Here is a 25,608-nt window from a genome sequence, read left to right as displayed (position 1 = left end):
GGGCTCCTGCACCTTCCTCACTAGTTTGGCTGCTACCATGCGCCCTGGTAAAACCATCTCCCCCACCCTCACATGCCTGCCGCCTTGGTGCTGCCGACCGTCTGGACCTTGCAGATGTTAGCCCTTCCGCATACAACTCCTCCTCCTCTACTTCCTCCACCTCCTCTTGTGCCACCACCTGACTCCGAATTCTGTTTAACATGTGCTCCAGCATGTAAATCACCGGAATAGTCATGCTGATAATGGCATCATCAGCACTAAACATCTTCGTCGCCATTTCAAAACTGTGCAGAAGGGTGCATAGGTCCCTGATCTGAGACCACTCCTCCAGCGTGATTTGCCCCACCTCTGGATCTCGTTGGCCCAGGCTATACGTCAGAACGTATTGCACCAGGGCTTGTCGGTGCTGCCACAGTCGCTGCAACATGTGCAGAGTTGAATTCCACCGGGTATGCACATCGCATTTTAGCCGGTGAAGTGGCAGGCCCAACGACTTCTGTAGAGATGTAAGTCGCTGAGCTGCGGGATGCGAACGGCGGAAGTGAGCACACAGCGACCGTGCCCTCTGCAGAAGGCCATCTAGTCTGGGATAGTGGGCTAAAAATTGCTGGACAACCAGGTTCAACACGTGAGCCATACAAGGCACGTGTGTGACATTGCCCCGGCGAAGGGCCGCACCCAGGTTTGCAGCATTGTCGCACACGGCCTTCCCTGGTTTCAGGTCCAGTGGAGACAGCCATTCATGAAATTGGCTCTCCAGAGCTGACCACAACTCCTCAGCTGTGTGACTCACATTTCCCAGACATTTCAAAGTAAAAACCGCCTGATGACGTTGAGCCCTACTGCCAGCATAGTAAGGAGGTGTGCAGGATCCCTTCTGCGCAGTTAGAAAGCTTGTGGCATGACCAGACAGGCTTTGGGTGCAGGTGGAAGACCGAGAGGAGGTTGAGGAGGCAGAAGCAGTGGAGGAACTTTGACATAAAGAGGATTGACGCACAACTCGTGGGGATGGCAAGACTTGGACAGCAGCCCCTTGTCCTGCTGTCACCATAGTTACCCAGTGCCCAGTCAGCGACATGTAACGCCCCTGTCCATGCCAACTCGTCCAAGTGTCTGTGGTGAAATGCACCCTGTCACACACAGAGTTTCTCAAAGAAGCGGTGATGTTGTGTGCGACATGCTGGTGGAGTGCAGGCACACCTTTCTTTGAGAAGTAGTGCCGACTGGGCATCTGGTACTGGGGCACTGCGACGGACATAAGGTCTCGAAAATCCTCTGTGTCCACCAGGCGGAAAGGCAGCATTTCTGTAGCCAAGAGCTTGCAGATGGTGAAATTCAACCTCTTAGCTTTCTCATGGCTAGGAGCAAATGGTCTTTTACTTGTCCACATCTGAGGGACCGAGGGCTGGCTATTGTGCTTAGACGGGGTTGATAAGGGTGTCCCCGGCAAACTGCCGGTCTGTGAGGAAGATGCAGGCGGACATGTTAGGTTGCCTTGATCCAAAGGTGGTGCTATCGATGTCGGACAGCGCTCAACACCAGCTGGTGTTACCACCTCCAAAGAAAATGATGACCTGCCAATCACGCTGGCTGTTGCGGGTAAAGAGGTGGCAGGTCTGCGCCCCAAAACAGGTGTGACTGCTGTCCCCCCAGTCACAGAGGATGAAGAGGCCGCGGATGCACAAGATATGGCAGACGGTGGTTGGCCCGGCCGGCTAGGCCGCATATAGCACACTGAGCTTCCCACTGCAACTTATGCTTCATATCCATGTGCCGGTTCATGCATGAAGTACTCAAACTATGTATTTTTTGGCCTCTACTTAGCTTTTGCTGACAAATGTTACAGATAACACGAGTTGGGTCATCTTTATCGATCTGAAAAAATGCCCAGGCTATGCAAGGCTTAGCACCCATGCGACCTGAAGAGCCACCACGACTTGTGGTGAGAGGCAGAGTTGTGTTTGAGGATGCAGTTGTTGACGTGCTTCCAGTACTACGTCTCTGTCCAGGAAGGCGCAACCTGACCTCGTCGTCACTAGCATCTTCCTCCACCTCCTCTGCTGACCTCATCTCTTGGCTGACTGTGGGTTGACAGTAAGTGGGATCTCCAACCTCATCATCATCACCCTGTGTGTTATCACACCCGTCGTCCTCAGAGCCAACCTGTTCCTGCCCTGACAAAAAACTAAAGTTGTCGCTCCAATCAGGTATTTGAGTCTTATCATCGTCTTCCTCATTGTCTCCACCAACTGGAGTTACAGTTTGGGAATGAGGGTCTACATTATGGTCAGAACCTTCTGCGTCTGGTCCTGGATCCGACTCATAAAGATTCTGGGCATCAGTGCAGATCATTTCCTCGTCTGGATTCACAGAAGCGCTATAGTCGACCTCTGATTCCCAGGCTATAGTATGAGTAAACAGCTCTGCAGACTCAACCATCTGTTCTACCTCACACTCAGACGGGCAGCTGGAGATTTGGGAGCTGTGAGGAAGCAAGTGCGATTTGGGTGACACCTTTGAGGACTGGAGTATTTGTGATGTTGAAGTTGATGTGGAGGAGAGCCCACTTAAAGGAGCACTTGATATCCGTTGAAGCACCTGCTGTTTTTGTGCCTCATCTGGAATTTGTAGCGATTGGCGTGGCCGTAAGAAAGGGATCTTATCACATTGTTCGCTAAAAGAAGTAGACATTTTAGTTTGGCTGGAAGATGGTCTTTCTTCTGCAGATGTTACTGTTGCTTTAACACCTACCCCACGGACACAACCTTTTTTCCCCTTCCCAACACGCCTATTCCCCTTTCCACCAGCAGCAGGCCTTTTTCCACTCATTTTGGTGGTTAACTAATTCACAACTCTGGAGTTGTTTGCACAAAAAAACAATGGATGGTAACCGAGCAGAGCTGAGTGGCCAAACTGTGGTATTAGGCCAAAACTATTGGCTGGGTTAGATGCAGAAAAAAATTATATTCAATTTGCAACCTGATGGAGGTCAGTATAGATGGACTAATACAACAAGTCCCACACACAGCTAGAAGCCCAATATTTTTTCAGAGGTAGATGCAGAAAAAAATATATTCAGTTTGCAACCTGATGGAGGTCAGTATAGATGGACTAATACAACAAGTCCCACACACAGCTAGAAGCCCAATATTTTTTCAGAGGTAGATGCAGAAAAAAATATATTCAGTTTGCAACCTGATGGAGGTCTGTATAGATGGATTAATAGAACAAGTCCCACACACAGCTAGAAGCCCAATATTTTTTCAGAGGTAGATGCAGAAATAAATATATTCAGTTTGCAACCTGATGGAGGTCAGTATAGATGGACTAATACAACAAGTCCCACACACAGCTAGAAGCCCAATATTTTTTCAGAGGTAGATGCAGAAAAAAATTATATTCAGTTTGCAACCTGATGGAGGTCTGTATAGATGGATTAATAGAACAAGACCCACACACAGCTAGAAGCCCAATATTTTTTCAGAGGTAGATGCAGAAAAAAATATATTCAGTTTGCAACCTGATGGAGGTCAGTATAGATGGACTAATACAACAAGTCCCACACACAGCTAGAAGCCCAAATATTTTTTCAGAGGTACTGTAGATGCAGATAAAAATTATTTTTAATTTGCAACCTGATGGAGGTCAGTATAGATGGACTAACAGAGAAAGTCCCACACACTGCTAGAAGGCCAAATATTTTTTCAGAGCTAGATGCATATAAAAAATTATTTTGAATTTGCAACCTGATGGAGGTCAGTATAGGTGGACTAATAGAACAAGTCCCACACACTGCTAGAAGGCCAAATATTTTTTCAGAGCTAGATGCAGAAAAAAATTATATTCAGTTTGCAACCTGATAGAGGTCAGTATAGATGGATTAATAGAACAAGACCCACACACAGCTAGAAGCCCAATATTTTTTCAGAGGTAGATGCAGGAAAAAAATATATTCAGTTTGCAACCTGATGGAGGTCAGTATAGATGGACTAATACAACAAGTCCCACACACAGGTAGAAGCCCAAATATTTTTTCAGAGGTACTGTAGATGCAGATAAAAATTAGTTTTAATTTGCAACCTGATGGAGGTCAGAATAGATGGACTAATAGAATGATGCTATGCCCAAAAGATTTTACTTCACTAGGTGCAGTAAAAAAATTGGTATTCTATACACAGGTGGTATATCTTGCAACACAGATAGGCTACTCCACTGACTAACACACTCTGCAATAGGCCAAAAAGGATTAGCTTTGCTAGATTCAGCCAAATGCTGTGAAAAAAACTTGCACAGCACTGGCACAGACCTGCCTGGCAAAAACTGATAGGAACTGATGTAACCTAGTCCTGAAAAGGACTCCAATTACAATTAGTCTTTACTCCCACAACCTATCTATTTAAGAGCACAGACCTCCCTGATAAAAGTCGTAGGAAATGCTGTAACCTAGTCCTTAAAAGGACTGCAATCACAACTATTCCCTACTCCCAAGCTATCTGTATATTTGTGCGAAAATTGGCTTGAAATTAACAAGGTATAGCGCACACAGCAACAGCGGTGCCGTCTAACACGCAGCTGCAGCAGTGAGAAAATGGTGGCGACGGGGAAAATGGCTTGGTCTTATAGGGCAAGGACATGTGACATACACTGCCAATGACACATGCACTTGCTTGTGTGAAAAAAAGCACTTCGCTCCGTGTGTGCGCTGCTGATAGGCTGACAGATTGCACCTCCCCACTGCAAATGCGGGAAAGAGAAAAAAAAATGGAGATCTTCATTGTTCCTGCAGAGATCCATCCCCTGCCCCTCCCCCCACCCCGCTGTACACTCAAACTGCGTATTAACATTAATTTTCATCATTACTGAGAAAAAATCCAGTTATGATTTAGGTGCACGAACAGTTATCGAACATAACCTCGAACAGCCGAATTTTTCTCAAATTGTTCGTGTTCGCCGAACGGCTCGAACACCGCCCAAAACAGCTCGAATTTGAGATTGGCGAACAGTTCGAGTAGAACAACGCTCATCTCTAGTCACAAGCTGACAGCACTGCAGCAATGCCTTGGCCAAGCGGCATCAGGCTGTGCTGAAGATAACATGCTTAATTGACAAATCGCCCAGCGCTGCAGAGTTGTTGAAAGCTGTAACACAGCAGCCTGATCTGTGGCTCTCACTGCTAAACATGCAACCAGGCATGGTCGTCTGTGACAATGGGCAGAACCTGGTGACGGAGAAATGACACCCAGAGCAAATACAGTTTCCCTCTATGCCAGTCCATTCACCGAGCTAAATACAGCTCTCATCAAAAAAAGCTGTGGACTGACTCCGCACAGTCCCTGGCCACATTCAGCTGTCCACGTGTTTGTGAGTAGGCGGTCCTTCCCAGTAATTGCTCTGGGGAGGGTACGGGTAATGTTGTGGGACCCATGCTTGTGAAAGGCGGAGACGATACCGGGAAAAATAATGGCAGCTGGGGACCGAGTATGGATACCTGGCCGTCACCGGCATGAGGTTGTGAAAAGCTTCCACCTCCACGAGCCTAAAAGGCAACATTTCAAGTGAAAGTAGCTTTAGAGGACTTTCTGGGAGAAATGACAGCTGGGTAGATATGGTTTCCCAAGTCCTTTCACCAACCTAAAGAATATGACTGTGGTGAAATACAACTCAACAAAAAAAGCTGTGGACTGGCTCCGTACCATCCTTGGCCACATTCACCTGTCCTCGAGTTTGTGGTTAGGCGGTCTTTCCCAGTAAGTGCACTGGGGAGGGCATGGGTAATGTTGTGGGACCCATGCTTGTGGAAGGCGGAGACGACACCGGAAGAAACAGTGGCGGCTGGGGACCGAATATGGACACCCGGCTGCCACTGGCATGAGGTTGTGAAAAGCTTCCACCTCCACGAGCTTAAAAGGCCATTTTTCAAGTGCAAGCAGGTGCCCAGAAATCTGTCAGTTTAGTGTTGCGGCCTGTGGGTGGGTGGATGGCTGGCTGCATACTTGTGCTTGCATTCCAAGTAACAGAAAAATAAGCAGATGGTGGCCTCTATCATCATCACGGCCTCACCTCGGCACTATGAACTCTCCTGAAGGAGAAGCCAGGGCCCACCGGAGGAGTCTCCGGTTCTCTGGTGGGCCCGTCCAACCCTGAGGAGAAGCAGCCCTGGCTAAGAAAATTGTGGGGGAAGGTTCCCAGACACTCTATGGCTGCTTTTAATGTGCATCGGACATGTTTATGCATGTTATTTCTTTAACCGGATTGCAGATCAGGCCATTGTCCAACTCTGTATTTATGAAATTAAATGCGCATATAAAGATGTTTGTGTGTCAAAGCACCACCGACAAGTATGAGTTGATGTTGGAAGGGCTGCCATTGCTTCGGCAACAAGCTGAATTAGAGTAGTTCCTTGGAGAAATGACACCAAGGATAGATATGTTTTCCCTCTATGCCAGTCCTTTCACTGAGCTAACTATAACTCTCAGCAAAGAAAAGGTGTGGACTGGCTCCGTACCGTTCCTGGCCACATTCAGCTGTCTACGTGTTTGTGGTTAGGCGGTCCTTCCCAGTAAGTGCACTGGGGAGGGCACGGGTATTGTTGTGGGACCCGTGCTTATGGAAGGCGGAGACGATTCCGGGAGAAATAATGGTGGCTGGGGACCAAGTATGGACACCCCGCCACCGCCGGCATGAGGTTATGAAAAGCTTCCGCCACCACGAGCCTAAAAGGCCACATTTCAAGTGAAAGCAGCTTTAGAGGACTTCCTGGGAGAAATGACAGCTGGGCAGACATGGTTTCCCAAGTCCTTTCACCATGCTAAAGAATATGGCTGTGGTGAATTACAACTCGGCAAAAAAAATCTGTGGACTGGCTCCGTACCGTCCCTGGCCACATTTACCTGTCCACGTGTTTGTGGGAAAGCGGTCCTTCCCAGTAAGTGTACTGGGGAGGGCACGGGTAATGTTTGGGACCCGTGCTTGTGGAAGGTGGAGACAACACTGGGAGAAACAGTGGCAGCTGGGGACCGAGTATGGACACCCGGCCACTGCCGGCATGAGGTTATGAAAAGCTTTCGCCTCCACGAGCCTAAAAGGCCACATTTCAAGTGAAAGCAGCTTTAGAGGACTTCCTGGGAGAAATGACAGCTGGATAGATATGGTTTTCCAAGTCCTTTCACCAACCTAAAGAATATGGCTGTGGTGAAATACAACTCAACAAAAAAAGATGTGGACTGGCTGCGTACCATCCCTGGCCACATTCACCTGTCCACGAGTTTGTGGTTAGGCGGTCCTTTCCAGTAAGTGCACTGGGGAGGGCACGGGTAATGTTGTGGGACCCGTGATTGTGGAAGGCGGAGACGACACAGGGAGAAACAGTGGCGGCTGGGGACCGAGTATGGACACCTGGCCGCCGCTGGCATGAGATTATGAAATGCTTCCACCTCCACTAGCCTAAAAGGCCACATTGCAAGTGCAAGCATCTGTCAAAAAATTGTCATTATAGTATTGCAGCTTGGGGGTGGGTGGGTGGCTGGCTGCATACTTGCGCTTGCATTCCATGGAATGGGGTAGGGACAATAAAATGCTGCACTGGGACAAGGACATGGACGGTGATTGTTGCAAGTCTGCAATGACAGGTGCATGCCGGGAGGCATCTTAGCATGTGCCAAGGATCACTTATGATGGGCACACTTTTAGGCAGTGACCTGGGAGTCAAAAATGCTTCCAGAGGTCTTCCTCATGCTGTTCCCATGTCTTTTCAGCACTGTATGCATTTGTTTGATGATGTGTCACACACCACATGGCCAGATAAGGTTGTAAAATGTTAAAATGACATTTCCCAGTGAATGCATTTGCCTTTGTTGAAAGCAATGCAAAAGTGAAAAAACACATAAAAAACTCTACATGTGAACATAGCCCAAAGTGTGGAGGAGTATTTTTGGTTTTGGTTATTTATTTTGCCTTATATACAAGTCATTACACTGGAAAGGATTTTCCTTAATATATTTCCTAGGAAAATTCATTTTGGTTTTGTTTTTGTATATTTTATTGTGAGTCCGTAAAAGTGTCATAATACTCTGACAACGTTGTTGACAGCAGTGACCTAGGAGTCAGAAATGCTTCCAGGGGTCTTCCCTATGCTGTTCCCATGTCATTTGAGCACTGTTCATATCGATTTGGGCAATTTTTAGGCCCTCTGCAGACCGCTGAGGGGAGCTGCCTGAAAAAAGCTCAAGTTTCCCATAGACTTACATTGGGCTCGTTGCTCAGGTCGAGCACCCGAGTATTCTAATTTGCTCGACCCGAGCAACGAGTACCCGAGCAATTTAGTGCTCGCTCATCACTAATAGACACGATTTTTTAAAGAGCAAAAATACACTGACAAACAATTAAAAATGTAAATAACAGACAGGGGATGGATATAATGATTTAGCAAAAAACATCTCCACACATCAGGCACAAATAAATATAGGCAATAAAATCTCTAAGGTTGAGAAAAGTATATGTATATAGGTGAAATAAGGCTCAGGTACAGGTAGGTTAAGTGCTGTGAAAAGAGAAAGAATACCAAATATAACCTTCAGGTGAAACACCAACACACCCCTGACGAAGATTCACATTGCTGCAATGATATATGTTGGTCTCCTTCAATCTGGCACTTCATTTAATTTTCTTATTCTCTGATTTCAATTGGTTGTATTGGTGAATTGATGCCTCACCTGTTATGCCACCAGGTATATCACCAGGTTATATTTTGAATTCTTTCTCTTTTCTATTTTGAATAACTGCCTTATGTTTTGCTCTTGTATTTATTAAAATTCCATGCAAATTTATTTATATATTATTTGATCTTTATTTGAGCATCACTTAATTTATGCAAGCAAGAAAGGCAAATATATAAAACTTAACATTTACTGAACAGGATTAAAATATAATCACCTATAAATTTAAAACCGTGTCACCCGTATCCCATATACACATGCACACAAACACAGATAAAGTCAATCTCCCTGTGTAGGACGAAGATAACAGTGGTCAGTCTAAGACTATATGGTCTCACATTAATCAAGACCCTAACAACATAATTGACATTACTCCAAATGGTAAACCCATGAAATTCCGTCAATAACAGTTAAAATCAACAAATATTGGAATAAAGGGAACAATCTCACCCAAATATGAAACCAGTGGAGTAGTCATAAATGGTCCATGTTCTCATGATTTCTGTCACCAAATTATAAGGAATCCAACCTACGGGTCCTTGCACTCTGAAACTGACCCATGGCAACCCAAAGACTCCAAGGGCAGCCCACAGCTGACCCTCAAATGCTAAGTGGCCCAGAACTGATCCTGTGTATTAGATTCAGGGTCTCTTTGCCTACATCATGCTACTTTCAGATGAGATAGCAAAAACATGCTGACAGATTTCCTTTAAGGAATTTGTAATTCATTATATGGTTTGGGAAAGCAGGTGGACGGGATGTATATGTCACTGAGGTGGCTAGCCTCAGTTATGTAAGTCCTGGAAGTGAAGGTTCCATCAATAATACATTACTGAAAAGGTTTTTTAATCGGACCAGATTTTGGGTCTGGGTTTTAGGAGCACCCAGAAGAGCTTGAGTGGGACTGGTCATTCCAATAGCTTCAGTTTGTACTTAGCAGGATCTCTTTTAGACAGCTGAGCTGCCTCAGAAATGGACTGTGGGTGGGCGGCGGAAAAGACCTGTGAGAATTGGTCAATCTCTGAGAGAATCAGAGAGACTGGACTTGGTTCTGAATGGGTGAGCCGTCTCTGATATACGATGTCTGCTGTATGTGAACTGTTTTTTCTTTGGTTACCTTTTTTTGCCAAGAAAATGCTTTCTTTTTGTTTGGAGTCCTTCGGGAGTTTATGAAAGCAATAAACACGTTTGTACCAGATCGCATTGCCTGTGTGCATGCTATTGGGTGCCAAATGACACAAATTCCTACAATAGCCTTAGTAATGTTGCTTTTAAAGTTCCTTCAATTTTCTGGTTAGGTTGGAGCAAAACATTAGATTATGAAATCACATCTGAGGTGGTATATAGTGTGATAAGCAATCACTATTAACAATTTTACTCCATATTGGATAAAGATCTACAACATCATCCTGGAACAGCCAAAATCATATTAGCTAATGCTGATGCTTCAGAAAGATTGCCAGGCACTGATTACTCAGGATCAACATGTGGTTACATCTGGCAAAATCTTTATAATAACATCAAGTTTTGAGAAACCCAACTTTCAGGAAGAAAAGCCAGAGTCATAATTGAATAGTTTGATGAAAGACAAAGATCTATCAGATTTAACTTTGGTTATCCAGTCCTTGGATACTTTTGTTTTTATTGTAATTCTTATTTATTGTCTTTAAGCATTACTTTCTTCACTCAAAGCGATAAGTAAGACGTGGAATAATATGATGTTTAATAAGTAAAAGAAAAAAATCCAAAACCACAAAAGAAAAAATGCTTTTCTTTTTGGAAGAAATTGGCTTTGTTTGTATAAAATGCAAATCCTCAGAAACAATCATAGTGTCTCTTTATAATTTTCACAGTTTTTAAACAGCTAGGTCTGTATCGATTAGATGTTTCAGAGTGTTGTCATGAATATTCATAAACTTGTCTTTTATTTCTTGCTTTGAAAATGCTAATCTAATTCTGATGGTAAATGTGTCATTTTAAGATTGAAATTACTTCAGATTAATGTCTTTTTTGCCAATAAACAATTCTACCGGATAAAGGAAGCCTGATGTCTGGGAAAAAAACTGCTCACTTTTTAAATGTGCTACTTTTACTTTTTATTTCTGAAAGGTCAAATCATTGCACAGAAAATGTCTTCTGTAACAGTAATAAAAAGACAAAGCTCGCTTAATAGGATGTGACAAAAAATTGCTTACCTTTTACATCCTTTATAAATATGTTTTTGAAATAACTGGTCTTCAGGCAATCAATCTCATTTTATGTTTCCATGAGCTTGCAAGTTAAAACTTTGATGTACATTGAAAGCATGATTTGTGGATTTAAATAGAATTGTATCAATGACACATTGTTTTCTTCCTTTTTATTTCAGGTTTAGCTGTGCTATACTTATGTTTTACTATGCTATTTTTTTTCATTTCACATCATAGCTTGCAAAGTATTTTTGAAATATTTCAATTCCATTAAATTAAATTAATTAAACTAGTAACAAACCATTTTAAAGGGAACCTGTCACATGAAAACCTGCTATTAACTATTAACCTGCAGATATAGGGTTAATCTGCAGGTTAATAGCATTCTGAATCTGTCTGGCATCTACATTTAGAGCCTCACTGCAAGGAAGAAATTAACTTTATTCCCCCCAACAGCGTTTGGATTTCAGTCACCTGGGTGGTGCCGGTGTGAGTTAAGTCACTGCTTTGTGCATAGAAAGCGGCAGCTATAACCGCATCCCCAGCACTGACTGGCAGCAGGTTCAGCAATAGAATCGGCTGTCAGTCAATGAAGGGGGCATGGATACAGACGTCACTCTCTATGCAAAGAGCGGTGACTGAAGCCATGCTGGTGCCACCCCCATGACTTAAGCTCGATTGCTACCGAGGGGAAAAAGTTAATTTCCTCCCAGCAGCGGGGCTTTAAATGCGAGCGTCTGGCACATTCAGAATGCTATTGACCTGCAGATTAATCCCACATCTGCAAATAAATATCTTTTTCTCATGTGACAGGTTCCCTTTAAAGTGGTTGCCCACTTTGCCATGTTTTTAATCTGACATTAAAATTCTGCTCTATTACGGTGAATGAAGATGAGATGTATTGCTACAAAACAACCTCTGGACAGCTATGGCAATGTTTTTTTGAAAAAAAGATAAAATCCATGTTATTATATTCTTGGTCCATCTCTTTCAAGCTAAGTATATTAACTTTTTTCCTTTCACTTTTTAAAGTTGGAAACTCATCATCTATTTGACAGTTAAAACCCAAAACTGGAGATGAGTGGATTAGGCAAAATTAAAATTCTCCTGTTTGTTTGATTTTTCCCCGTAAATGTGATTCAAGAAGTTATTCTCCACAAATTTAATATTCCCTTTTATGCTCTATGCTCTCTCAAGACCCCAGAGCATAACAAATGAAACCTGTAAAAAAAATAAAAAGAATCATTATACTCACTCTCTGCTTACCTCTCCAGCACCTCTGCTACTTACTGACACCGGTCCTCACCACATCTTCTGATCCCCCACTGCCTACGTTGGAATCTTCGGTCCTCTTGCACTATGCTTGGCTTCTGGGTGGCATGGTGCCCAGGAGGGTTCTACAGAAGTGCACAGAAGGACAGCTGCATTATGAAATTACGATGTGCATGGTGACTTTATACATTCATATGCAGAATCTTCCCAGGTGCCATAACCCACAAAAGTCTGGCACAGTGCAAAAGACCCAAATATTCCATTGAGAGTGGCGGGGGATCAGTAGATTTGGCAAGGACTGGACTTGTGATGCTGAGTAATGGAGGGGCCGGAGAGGTGAGCGGTGAGGTGAGTTTAACAATTTTTTTTCTTTTTTTAACCTTTTGATGGTCCAGTGTGGTTTAGAAAAATGGCATACAGTGGCCACTATTTTGCTGAATCTGTGAAAATTTATTCACTCATCTCAGTCCTCAGCACAATGTAATCCAGGGTTGTACCCCACTGTGTTCTCGAGAACAGAAGCCTTACATTGCAGCAGCTTTGTAGTCTTGCTAACAAAGTTAGTCCCTAATTAGATACAGTTCCTCTATAACTTACTTCCCACACCTACAATTATCCCACATTCAAAATCTATTATCTATTATACACAACACAATAATTTTATAGCTTCTGAAGATTTGGTCTTAGCAATATATTCAAAATCCACATAAGGTCTTACTGGGCAATTGATATTGGCAGTGACATTTTTAGGTTGTGTCTATATAGTTTTGTTTAATCTTAAAAACCATCAACAATGTGTGCAATGTGTAATATTGATTTTAATGTTTTATAAACAGATTAGATGAAAATTACTACAATGAACTTAATGGTGCTGCCTGTAGCTAGATTATAAATAGGGGGCACCACTCATGTCCTTGGAAAATGAATGAGAGGTATTTGTGAGGGCTGCACTTATCTACATTGAATACCTATGCCATGAAAACAAGAGAAACAATAAGTGTGCATATACAATCTAGCCTAACATGTCTGCTCAGAGGCTGGCGAACTCTGTAGTGAATCCACTACTTAGGAAATGTACTTTAAAGGGAACTTGTCACTATAAATAATACTGTTAACCTGCAGATTAACCGCATAGCTAAAGGTTAACAGTGTAATTTCTGGTGACAGGTTCCCTTTAAGACTTTGGTTGCATTCTGATTTATGCAATGACTTGACCACAACTTTGAAAGTTCTCTATAGGTAAAATCCCACGTTGGGATGATATCAGGCTGGGCTGTGTGTAATCACCTTGTATGGTTCCTTGCTCCATCTCATCGGGCTATGCCTGCAGTGCATCCTCTTTAATTGTGAGCAGAGAGCGTTTCAGAACAGAGAGAATCAGGATGGTGATGCTAATTATGGCGTCATCGCCGCTCACGATCTTAGTGGAGTCCTCAAAGTTTTGGAGGATGGTACATATGTCTGACATCCATGTCCACTCCTGAGGTCTTATGTGTGGAATCTGACCTGAATACCGACGGCCTTGTTGATGCTGGTACTCAACAACTGCCTCCTTCTACTCACAAATCTTTCCCAATATCTGCAATGTAGAGTTCCAACGCGTGGGGACACCTCAGATCAGTCGGTGAGCTGGAAGTTGCAAACGCTGCTGAAGCACAGCAAGGGCGGCAGAAGCTGTAGCTGACCTTCTAAAATGGGCACACAGGCAGTGTACTTTGACAAGCAGATCCGGCAGAACCTGGTATGTTTTGAGAAACCGCTGTACCATGAGGCTAAGCACATGGGCCAGGCATGGTAGGTGTGTGAGCTCGCCTCGCTTCAGAGCCGCCACCAGGTTCCGCCCATTGTCATACACGACCATGCCTGGCTGTAGGTTCTGCGTTGTGAGCCACAGATCTGCCTGCTCTTTCAGAGCTGTCCACAACTCTTCAGCATTATGCATTTTGTCACCTAAGCATATTAGCTTCAGCGCAGCCGGTTGCCGCTTAGCCGAGGCAGTGCTGCAGTGCTTCCAGCTTGCGACTGATGTGGTGATTTTGGAGATGGAGGCTGAAGAGGAGGAGGAGGTGCAGGAATTGTAGAATGTGGGGCAACCCTGATTGACCCAAGGCCCGCAATCCTCAGCGTCGGGAGGATGTGTTCCATCTCAAGGTCAGACTGGGTCCCGGATTCCACTTTATTAACCCAGTGTGCTGTCAGCGACATGTACCGTCCCTGTCCGCAAGCAGTTGTCCACGTGTCTGTGGTTAGGTGGACTTTCCCGGAAAGTGCATTGTTGAGGGCACGGCTAAAGTTTTGGGACACGTGCTTGTGTAATACGGGGACATCACACCAGGGAGAAAGAGTGGCGGCTGGGGGCCGAATACCGAGGGATGGCCGCTGCCATCAGTAGGCGGAAAGTTTCCGTCTCCATGAGCCTAAAAGGCAAAATTTTGATCGCAAGCAGTTGCGAAATTTGTGAATTTAGTAATGTGGCGTGAGGGGCGTTGGCTGCGTATTTGTGCTTGCATTCCAAGGACTGAGGTAGGGACAGCTTAACGCTGCGCTGGGACAAGGACTGGACGTTTCTGCTTATTGTGCTAGTTGAGAGTGTGCAACAACAAGTGCAGGGCGGGAGGTATCTTTGCATGCACCAAGGACAGGGGATTGGAGTGCACGCACAACAGCGGAGGAAGCACTGATGTCACCCACAGACACTGTTGCTGAACCCTGGGGATCGACCCACTTAGTCGGGTGCTTTGATGCCATGTTCCTGATCATGCTGGTGGTGGTCAGGCTGCTTGTTTTGCTACCCCTGCTGATGCTGGCCTCGCAGGTGGTGAAAATGTCCTTTTTAGCGTTATCTTCAGAGTCTTTAAAAAACAACCAGACTCGGGAATTCCTAACAGTTGTACTGTGAACTTTCGTCATGTTGACTTTACAAGGAACGCTTTCCCGCCTTGTGTTTGCGGCCACCACACTGCTTCTTCCTGCCTGTCGTGGTGCTATGCCTCCCTCCTCTGTGTGCTGTTGTCCTCACTCTGTATGTCCCCCTGCTAGGATTGGTCAGTTACTATATCATCCACCTCCTTGTCTTCCACTTCCACACCCTGGTCCTCCTCCTCACTCTCTGGCAATTGTGTCTCATCATCATCATCCACCTCTTGCGACAGAAATTGCACTTTACCTCCTTTGCCTTCGTGTGACCATGGCTGCCCCAATATTTGGGCATTGCTAAACGCATTTCCCTCTTGACTCACTTGAAACTGGCTGGGCAAGATGCCTGAATCTACAAATGGAAAAGTGAAAAGCTCTTCGGAATGTCGAAGTGTGGGATCAGTTGTCTCCGGTGTTAGGCTCGCACCCGGACTGACTGGCGTGAGATTGATTAGTGATCCCACTAGACCATGAACCGAGGAGTGCCTGGAGGGGCGTAACTAAGTATCATCTCGGTCCGACCAAGGTCACACGGCGGCTCAGTTGACACCGTGAACCAGGGAGGAAACAAGCAGAGGGACCAGGTGCTACTGCAGGTCAGACCCCGGTCACAGTTGTTGACACACACTGAGAAATGCAGGAACAGGCAGGTTAGGCTGGCATACAGACAGGTGGGTACTGGCTGGCACGGCTGGTATGAATTAAGGAGGGTATAGGCAGGCACGGCTGGTATGCTGACAGGCGGGTACTGGCAGGTAGGAACGCAGGCAGGATAGGGACCAGTGCAGACTGGGACACAGGAAGGGAGCCACAGGTGCAGTGGACAGCGGAACAGAGCGAAACCGCAGATGTGGTGAACAAGCAGAGCAGAGCGAAACTGCCAATGCGGTGAACAAGCAGAGTAGAACGAAACAACCGGTGCAGTGAACAAGCAGAGCAGAACCGCCGGAGCAGTGAACAAAATGAGCAGGGCGAAACCGCAGGTGTGGTGAACAAGCAGAGCGGAGCAAAACCGCAGGTGTGGCGAAAAAGCAGAGCGGAACAAAACAGCAGGTGCGGTGAACAAGCAGAGCAGAGCGGAACCGCAGGTGTGGTGAACAAGCAGAGCAGAGCGGAACCGCAGGTGCGGTGTACAAGCAGAGCAGAGCGGAACTGCTGGTGCGGTGAACAAGCAGAGCAGAGCGGAACCGCAGGTGCTGTGAACAAGCAGAACGGAACCGCAGGTGCGGTGAACAAGCAGAGCAGAGCGAAACCGCAGGTGCGGTGAACAAGCAGAGCATAACGGAACCACAGGTGCGGTGAACAAGCAGAGCGGAGTAAAACCGCAGGTGCAGTGAACTAGCAGAGCAGAGTGGAACCGCAGATGCGGTGAACAAGCAGAGCAGAGCAGAACCGCATGTGCGGTGAACAAGCAGAGCGGAACCGCAGGTACGGTGAACAAGTAGAGCAGAGCGGAACTGCAGGTGCGGTGAACAAACAGAGCAGAGCGGAACCGCAAGTGTGGTGAACAAGCAGAGCAGAACAGAGCAGAAGGTGCAGGCAGACAGGACAGGGCTCTGTTCACATGGAACAGACTGGAAAATACAGGAAGATGGTTAAAACACAGGAGGTAGATACGGAGGCATGGAAAGGGGACAAGCAGAACCAGATACACACAAGGTACTTACAATAAAGTAGCGAGTGGACACAAAACTCAGAAACAGAAGTACAGAGACAACGAGTTGGAGTTAGGTGCAGGTTCAGACACTGCAGGAAAAGGGAAGGTTTGGACGTAGAGACAAACAGGTAACGGGCTAGGACAGGAACTGAACCAGAAACAAGATACAGGAATGAGCCTGGGAACTCAGCCCCCAGGGTGGCGGAAACAGACTAGGAGTCACAGATAGGTAACAGGCCTAGGTATACAGCCCCCAGGGGCGGAAACAAGCAAGATACAGGATGGGACCTGGCAACTCAGTTGCACAGAACACACTGAATGGAAGTGTTGCTCAGGCACCTCATACTGGGTGGAGGGGGTTTAAGTATCCAGTGACTCACAGCAATAGGCTGGGGATGCATTAGGACTGCGCACACTGTAGCTTTAAGAATCAGAAATCAACAGCGCCACCGCCCTAAGCCAGCAGACAAGAGACATACAAACAGCAGGTATTGGAGCAAAGTGTGCAGCCTGGCCTGATAGGTAAGTTGGCGGCCTTGCATGGTGGGAGGTGGTAAGCCATGCAAGCACACCGCCAGGGATGTTACAGTACCTCCCCCCCCTTTACGCCCCCTCTTCTTCAAGCCTGCAAGGATTTCCTTCAAAGAATTTGGTGGCCGATCCTTCTCTTCAAGAAGATTATCTCTTCTGTCCACTGGAGGGAACGAAACTGGTCTCTCCATCCTGATGACTAGGATGCTTCCGCCCATCGAGCCATCCTCAGCTACAGATGAAGTGGGTGAAGTACCAGGAACAGGACACAGGAAAGTCTCTCTCCATTTGTTAATATCAGGTAGTACCCCAAAGGATTCACGGGACAACTGGTGGTCCTCCACCAAGTTGGAGGGGTGCAAAGACTCGGGGTTAACCACCGCTTTGATGTACACTTTGCCAAGCTTACTTGATGAAGTGGGTGAAGTACCAGGTACAGGGTGCAAAAAAGTCTCTCTCCATTTGTTATCAGGTAGCTCCCCGGAGGGTTCAGGAGACAACAGGAAGTCCTCCGCCTGGTTGGAGGGGAGCAAAGACTCGGAGGTAACCACCGCCTTGACGTACACTTTGCCAAGCTTACTGGATGAAGTGGGCGAAGTACCAGTTACAGGGTGCAGTAAAGTCTCTCTCCATTTGTTATCAGATAGCACCCCGGAGGATTCAGAAGGCAATTGGAGGTCCTCCTCCTGGTTGGAGGGGTGCAGAGACTTGGAGGTAGCCACCGCCTTGATGGAATTATTGCCAGATTTGTTAGAGATGTAGAATCCTTCATTAGGGACCAACTTTAGTCTGGTTTCTGAGATGACACGTCTGCGAGGCGGGGTGGTGCCTGATGCGAGATCATTGGTACAATCGTCGAGACTGTGTGGGGACAATGCCTCCGCTTCCCTTCCTTCGGAGACTTAAGCGCACAGCGAGTCAGCGACTAGCAGATCTGGTGAAGAAGAAGAAGAAACTGCTGACTGTCCTGAAGATATGGGGACTGGACACCCCTTGCACCTCAGCAGTCCCCCAGGAAACATCATGCAGGATCTCCGACCAGAGCGGGCACTAGATCTCTCGGCTCTGGACGACGTGTGGGTAAACTAGACAGCACCTGAAATGTGAACTTCTTCATGTGTAATGCTCCAATCTGGAGCTTAATTTGTACAGGCATATTTTGACTGCTTCTGAGTAGGGCTCGTCCTTCCGCTGACAATGCCAAAACCGGCTTCTGGAGTTGTCGGACGGGAATCAGACACTGACTCTTCATGGCTTTATGCCCGAAACTTCCGGTTAATCTGAGGCCTTCACTTGCCACGGACACAGTCATGGTCATCTGTGGAGAGGAAATACTAATGCCAAGGGCAGCCTCTCCTACAGGCCTAATGTCTTGGGATTCTCCAACCTTTGCTGGACAAAGACCGTCAGGGGGTCCCAAACAACCGCAGCGGGACCGCAATCCGATTTTGTGACTGAGTTCTGGCCTCTGCTTTGCCTGACGAACATAGTCATCCTTCATGGATTTTGTGCGGATAGCTGCCTCTACAGGCTGGGGAACAGAAGGTCTTTGGGAGGACAGAACTTTGCGTGACGGTTTACTTCTACGCCTTGCATGTCTGGACTACCTCTTGAGGTTGGGAAGAGAAGTATTCTGTGGAGCATTGTCATCCTGTGTGGCTTCTGTGTGGGCAGCAGTCTCTTCAGTCTGGAGAACTGATAGGCTACCTACACACAGTACCCATCGGGGCTGCTCCAAGATATTGGGAAGGGAAGCTTTAGCAGAAGCTTCAGGAATAGGGTCATCAAAGACCATTAGAAAGGCCTCAGGAAGGCCTGCAGGTCCAAGACGATAGGATCCCATGCTTCCCATAGGGGGGTGATCCATTTCAAGGCATCACCCGCTAGGTAGGACATCAGAAATGCTACTTTAACCCGATCAGTGGGAAAATAGTGAGCATAAAATTTGAAATGTAGCATGCATTGCTGCACAAACACACGGCTTTGTTTTGGGTCACCATAATACCGTGGTGGATCCGTAGGAACGAGTGCTGATAGCTCCATTTGGGCTGCTGCGTAAATCGCCTGGACCTCAGCTTGAGAAAAAAATTTTCCTTGGTGCCCATATTCGCCAGACAAAGATTCAAATGTCTCTGAAAGCGAAGGGCTGTGGGTCTCAACGGGAACCATGGCCTGAGCAAACTGTTACGCTCGCGCCCGGACTGACTGGCGTGAGCTTGATTAGTGATCCCACCAGACCATGAACCGAGGAGTGCCTGGAGGGGCGTGACTAAGTATCAACTAGGTCCAACCAAGCTCACACTGCAGCTCAGTTGACTCCGTGAACCAGGGAGGAACCGAGCAGAGGGACCAGGTGCTACTCCAGGTCAGACCCCGGTCACAGTTGTTGACCCACACCGGGGAATGCAGGAACAGGCAGGTTAGGCTGGCATACAGACAGGTGGGTACTGGCGGGCACGGCTGGTATGAAGACAGGTGGCTATTGGCAGGCACGGCTGGTATGCAGACAGGTGGAAACTAGCAGACACGGCTGGCATGCAGTCAGGTGGGCACTGGCAGGCATGGCTGGTATGCAGACAGGCGGGTACTGGCAGGTAGGAACGCAGGCAGGATAGGGACCAGTACAGACTGGGACACAGGAACAGAGCCGCAGGTGCGGTGGACAGCGGAGCAGAGCGAAACCGCAGATACGGTGAACAAGCAGAGCAGAGCGAAACCGCCAATGTGGTGAACAAGCAGTGTAGAGTGAAACCACCGGTGCGGTGAACAAGCAGAGCAGAGCGGAACCACAGGTGCGGTGAACAAGCAGAGCAGAGCGGAACTGCAGGTGTGGTGAACAAGCAGAGCATAGCGGAACCACAAGTGCGGTGAACAAGCAGAGCAGAGCGGAACCGCAGGTGTCGTGAACATGAAGAGCAGAGCGGAACTACAGGTGCGGTGAAAAAGCAGAGCAGAGTGGAACTGCAGGTGTGGTGAACAAGCAGAGCATAGCGGAACCACAGGTGCAGTGAGCAAGCAGAGCGGAGTGGAACCGCAGGTGCGGTGAACAAGCAGAGCAGAATGGAACCGCTGGTGCGGTGAACAAGCAGAGTAGAGTGGAACCGCAGGTGCGGTGAACAAGCAGAGCAGAGCGGAACCGCAGGTGCCGTGAACAAGCAGAGTAGAGCGGAACCGTAGGTGCGGTGAACAAGCAGAGCAGAGCTGAACCGCAGGTGCGGTGAACAAGCAGAGCAGAGCGGAACCGCAGGTGTGGTGAACATGAAGAGCACAGCGGAACTGCAGGTGCGGTGAAAAAGCAGTGCAGAACGGAACCGCAGGCGCGGTGAACAAGTAGAGCAGAGCAAAACCGCAGGTGCAGTGAACAAGCAGAGCGGAGTGGAACCGCAGGTGCGTTGAACAAGCAGAGCAGAATGGAACCGCAGGTGCGGTGAACAAGCAGAGTAGAGCGGAACCGCAGGTGAGGTGATCAAGCAGAGTAGAGCGGAACCGTAGGTGCGGTGAACAAGCAGAGCGGAACCGCAGGTGCGGTGAACAAGCAGAGCAGAGCTGAACCGCAGGTGCGGTGAACAAGCAGAGCAGAACGGAACCGCAGGTGTGGTGAACAAGAAGAGCAGAACAGAGCAGAAGTTGCAGGCAGACAGGACAGGGCTCTGTTCACATGGAACAGACTGGAAAATACAGGAAGATAGCTAAAACTCAGGAGGCAGATACGGAGGCAGGGAAAGAGGACAAGCAGAACCAGATACACACAAGGTATTTACAATGAAGTAGCGAGTGGACACAAAACTCACAAACAGGAGTACAGAGACAATGAGTTGGAGTTAGGTGCAGGTTCAGACACTGCAGGAAAAGGAAGGTTCGGACATAGAGACAAACAGGTAAAGGGCTAGGACACAGTTCAGACAGGAACTGAACCAGGAACAAGATACAGGAACGAGCCTGGGAACTCAGCCCCCAGGGTGGCGAAAACAGACTGAGTCACAGATAGGTAACAGGCCTGGTTATACAGCACGCAGGGGCGGAAACAGACAAGATACAGGATGGGACCTGGTAACTCAGTTGCACAGAACACACTGAAGGGAAGTGTTGCTCAGGCGCCGTCTACTGGGTAGAGGGGGTTTAAGTATCCAGTGACTCACAGCAATAGGCTGGGGACGCATTAGGACTGCTCACAGTGTACCTTTAAGAATCAGAAAGCAACAGCGCCACCGCCCTAAGCCAGCAGACAAGAGACATACAAACAGCAGGTACTGGAGCAAAGTGTGCAGCCTGTCCTGATAGGTAAGATTGCAGTCTTGCATGGTGAGTGGTGGTAAGCCATGCAAGCACACCGCCAGGGATGTTACATCCGGGCACTAGTCATGAAGGTAGAAAGGAGGATCAGGGTGAGGAATATGTGATCCAGACTCACGGCTACTGAGACTTGACCGTGTGGAAGACAGGGTGGTAGCGGTGGTGGCAAAGTGGTGCTATGCCTCCCTCCTCTGTGTGCTGTTGTCCTCACTCTGTATGTCCCCCTGCTAGGATTGGTCAGTTACTATATCATCCACCTCCTTGTCTTCCACTTCCACACCCTGGTCCTCCTCCTCACTCTCTGGCAATTGTGTCTCATCATCATCATCCACCTCTTGCGACAGTAATTGCACTTTACCTCCTTTGCATTCGTGTGACCATGGCTGCCCCAATATTTGGGCATTGCTAAACGCATTTTCCTCTTGACTCACTTGAAACTGGCTGGGCAAGATGCCTGAATCTACAAATGGAAAAGTGAAAAGCTCTTCGGAATGTCGAATTGTGGGATCAGTTGTCTCCGGTGTTAGGCTCGCACCCGGACTGACTGGCGTGAGATTGATTAGTGATCCCACTAGACCATGAACCGAGGAGTGCCTGGAGGGGCATAACTAAGTATCAACTCGGTCCGACCAAGGTCACACGGCGGCTCAGTTGACACCGTGAACCAGGGAGGAAACAAGCAGAGGGACCAGGTGCTACTGCAGGTCAGACCCCGGTCACAGTTGTTGACCCACACTGAGAAATGCAGGAACAGGCAGGTTAGGCTGGCATACAGACAGGTGGGTACTGGCTGGCACGGCTGGTATGAATTAAGGAGGGTATAGGCAGGCACGGCTGGTATGCTGACAGGCGGGTACTGGCAGGTAAGAACGCAGGCAGGATAGGGACCAGTGCAGACTGGGACACAGGAAGGGAGCCACAGGTGCAGTGGACAGCGGAACAGAGCGAAACCGCAGATGTGGTGAACAAGCAGAGCAGAGCGAAACTGCCAATGCGGTGAACAAGCAGAGTAGAACGAAACAACCGGTGCAGTGAACAAGCAGAGCAGAACCGCCGGAGCAGTGAACAAAATGAGCAGGGCGAAACCGCAGGTGTGGTGAACAAGCAGAGCGGAGCAAAACCGCAGGTGTGGCGAAAAAGCAGAGCGGAACAAAACCGCAGGTGCGGTGAACAAGCAGAGCAGAGCGGAACCGCAGGTGTGGTGAGCAAGCAGAGCAGAGCGGAACCGCAGGTGCGGTGTACAAGCAGAGCAGAGCGGAACTGCTGGTGCGGTGAACAATCAGAGCAGAGCGGAACCGCAGGTGCTGTGAACAAGCAGAACGGAACCGCAGGTGCGGTGAACAAGCAGAGCAGAGCGAAACCGCAGGTGCGGTGAACAAGCAGAGCATAACGGAACCACAGGTGCGGTGAACAAGCAGAGCGGAGTAAAACCGCAGGTGCAGTGAACTAGCAGAGAAGAGTGGAACCGCAGATGCGGTGAACAAGCAGAGCAGAGCAGAACCGCATGTGCGGTGAACAAGCAGAGCGGAACCGCAGGTACGGTGAACAAGTAGAGCAGAGCGGAACTGCAGGTGCGGTGAACAAACAGAGCAGAACGGAACCGCAAGTGTGGTGAACAAGCAGAGCAGAACAGAGCAGAAGGTGCAGGCAGACAGGACAGGGCTCTGTTCACATGGAACAGACTGGAAAATACAGGAAGATGGTTAAAACACAGGAGGTAGATACAGAGGCATGGAAAGGGGACAAGCAGAACCAGATACACACAAGGTACTTACAATGAAGTAGCGAGTGGACACAAAACTCAGAAACAGAAGTACAGAGACAATGAGTTGGAGTTAGGTGCAGGTTCAGACACTGCAGGAAAAGGGAAGGTTTGGACGTAGAGACAAACAGGTAACGGGCTAGGACAGGAACTGAACCAGGAACAAGATACAGGAATGAGCCTGGGAACTCAGCCCCCAGGGTGGCGGAAACAGACTAGGAGTCACAGATAGGTAACAGGCCTAGGTATACAGCCCCCAGGGGCGGAAACAAGCAAGATACAGGATGGGACCTGGCAACTCAGTTGCACAGAACACACTGAATGGAAGTGTTGCTCAGGCACCTCATACTGGGTGGAGGGGGTTTAAGTATCCAGTGACTCACAGCAATAGGCTGGGGATGCATTAGGACTGCGCACACTGTAGCTTTAAGAATCAGAAATCAACAGCGCCACCGCCCTAAGCCAGCAGACAAGAGACATACAAACAGCAGGTACTGGAGCAAAGTGTGCAGCCTGGCCTGATAGGTAAGTTGGCGGCCTTGCATGGTGGGAGGTGGTAAGCCATGCAAGCACACCGCCAGGGATGTTACAGTACCTCCCCCCCCTTTACGCCCCCTCTTCTTCAAGCCTGCAAGGATTTCCTTCAAAGAATTTGGTGGCCGATCCTTCTCTTCAAGAAGATTATCTCTTCTGTCCACTGGAGGGAACGAAACTGGTCTCTCCATCCTGATGACTAGGATGCTTCCGCCCATCGAGCCATCCTCAGCTACAGATGAAGTGGGTGAAGTACCAGGAACAGGACACAGGAAAGTCTCTCTCCATTTGTTAATATCAGGTAGTACCCCAAAGGATTCACGGGATAACTGGTGGTCCTCCACCAAGTTGGAGGGGTGCAAAGACTCGGGATTAACCACCGCTTTGATGTACACTTTGCCAAGCTTACTGGATGAAGTGGGTGAAGTACCAGGTACAGGGTGCAGAAAAGTCTCTCTCCATTTGTTATCAGGTAGCTCCCCGGAGGGTTCAGGAGACAACAGGAAGTCCTCCGCCTGGTTGGAGGGGAGCAGAGACTCGGAGGTAACCACCGCCTTGACGTACACTTTGCCAAGCTTACTGGATGAAGTGGGCGAAGTACCAGTTACAGGGTGCAGTAAAGTCTCTCTCCATTTGTTATCAGATAGCACCCCGGAGGATTCAGAAGGCAATTGGAGGTCCTCCTCCTGGTTGGAGGGGTGCAGAGACTTGGAGGTAGCCACCGCCTTGATGGAATTATTGCCAGATTTGTTAGAGATGTAGAATCCTTCATTAGGGACCAACTTCAGTCTGGTTTCTGAGATGACACGTCTGCGAGGCGGGGTGGTGCCTGATGCGAGATCATTGGTACAATCGTCGAGACTGTGTGGGGACAATGCCTCCGCTTCCCTTCCTTCGGAGACTTAAGCGCACAGCGAGTCAGCGACTAGCAGATCTGGTGAAGAAGAAGAAGAAACTGCTGACTGTCCTGAAGATATGGGGACTGGACACCCCTTGCACCTCAGCAGTCCCCCAGGAAACATCATGCAGGATCTCCGACCAGAGCGGGCACTAGATCTCTCGGCTCTGGACGACGTGTGGGTAAACTAGACAGCACCTGAAATGTGAACTTCTTCATGTGTAATGCTCCAATCTGGAGCTTAATTTGTACAGGCATATTTTGACTGCTTCTGAGTAGGGCTCGTCCTTCCGCTGACAATGCCAAAACCGGCTTCTGGAGTTGTCGGACGGGAATCAGACACTGACTCTTCATGGCTTTATGCCCGAAACTTCCGGTTAATCTGAGGCCTTCACTTGCCACGGACACAGTCATGGTCATCTGTGGAGAGGAAACACTAATGCCAAGGGCAGCCTCTCCTACAGGCCTAATGTCTTGGGATTCTCCAACCTTTGCTGGACAAAGACCGTCAGGGGGTCCCAAACAACCGCAGCGGGACCGCAATCCGATTTTGTGACTGAGTTCTGGCCTCTGCTTTGCCTGACGAACATAGTCATCCTTCATGGATTTTGTGCGGATAGCTGCCTCTACAGGCTGGGGAACAGAAGGTCTTTGGGAGGACAGAACTTTGCGTGACGGTTTACTTCTACGCCTTGCATGTCTGGACTACCTCTTGAGGTTGGGAAGAGAAGTATTCTGTGGAGCATTGTCATCCTGTGTGGCTTCTGTGTGGGCAGCAGTCTCTTCAGTCTGGAGAACTGATAGGCTACCTACACACAGTACCCATCGGGGCTGCTCCAAGA

The sequence above is a fragment of the Phyllobates terribilis genome, unplaced genomic scaffold, assembly GCF_046119375.1.
Source record: "Phyllobates terribilis strain yellow unplaced genomic scaffold, ASM4611937v1 Scaffold_5__5_contigs__length_657084704, whole genome shotgun sequence".
In the NCBI taxonomy this organism is placed as follows: domain Eukaryota; kingdom Metazoa; phylum Chordata; class Amphibia; order Anura; family Dendrobatidae; genus Phyllobates; species Phyllobates terribilis.
This window is presented reverse-complemented; position numbering follows the sequence as displayed.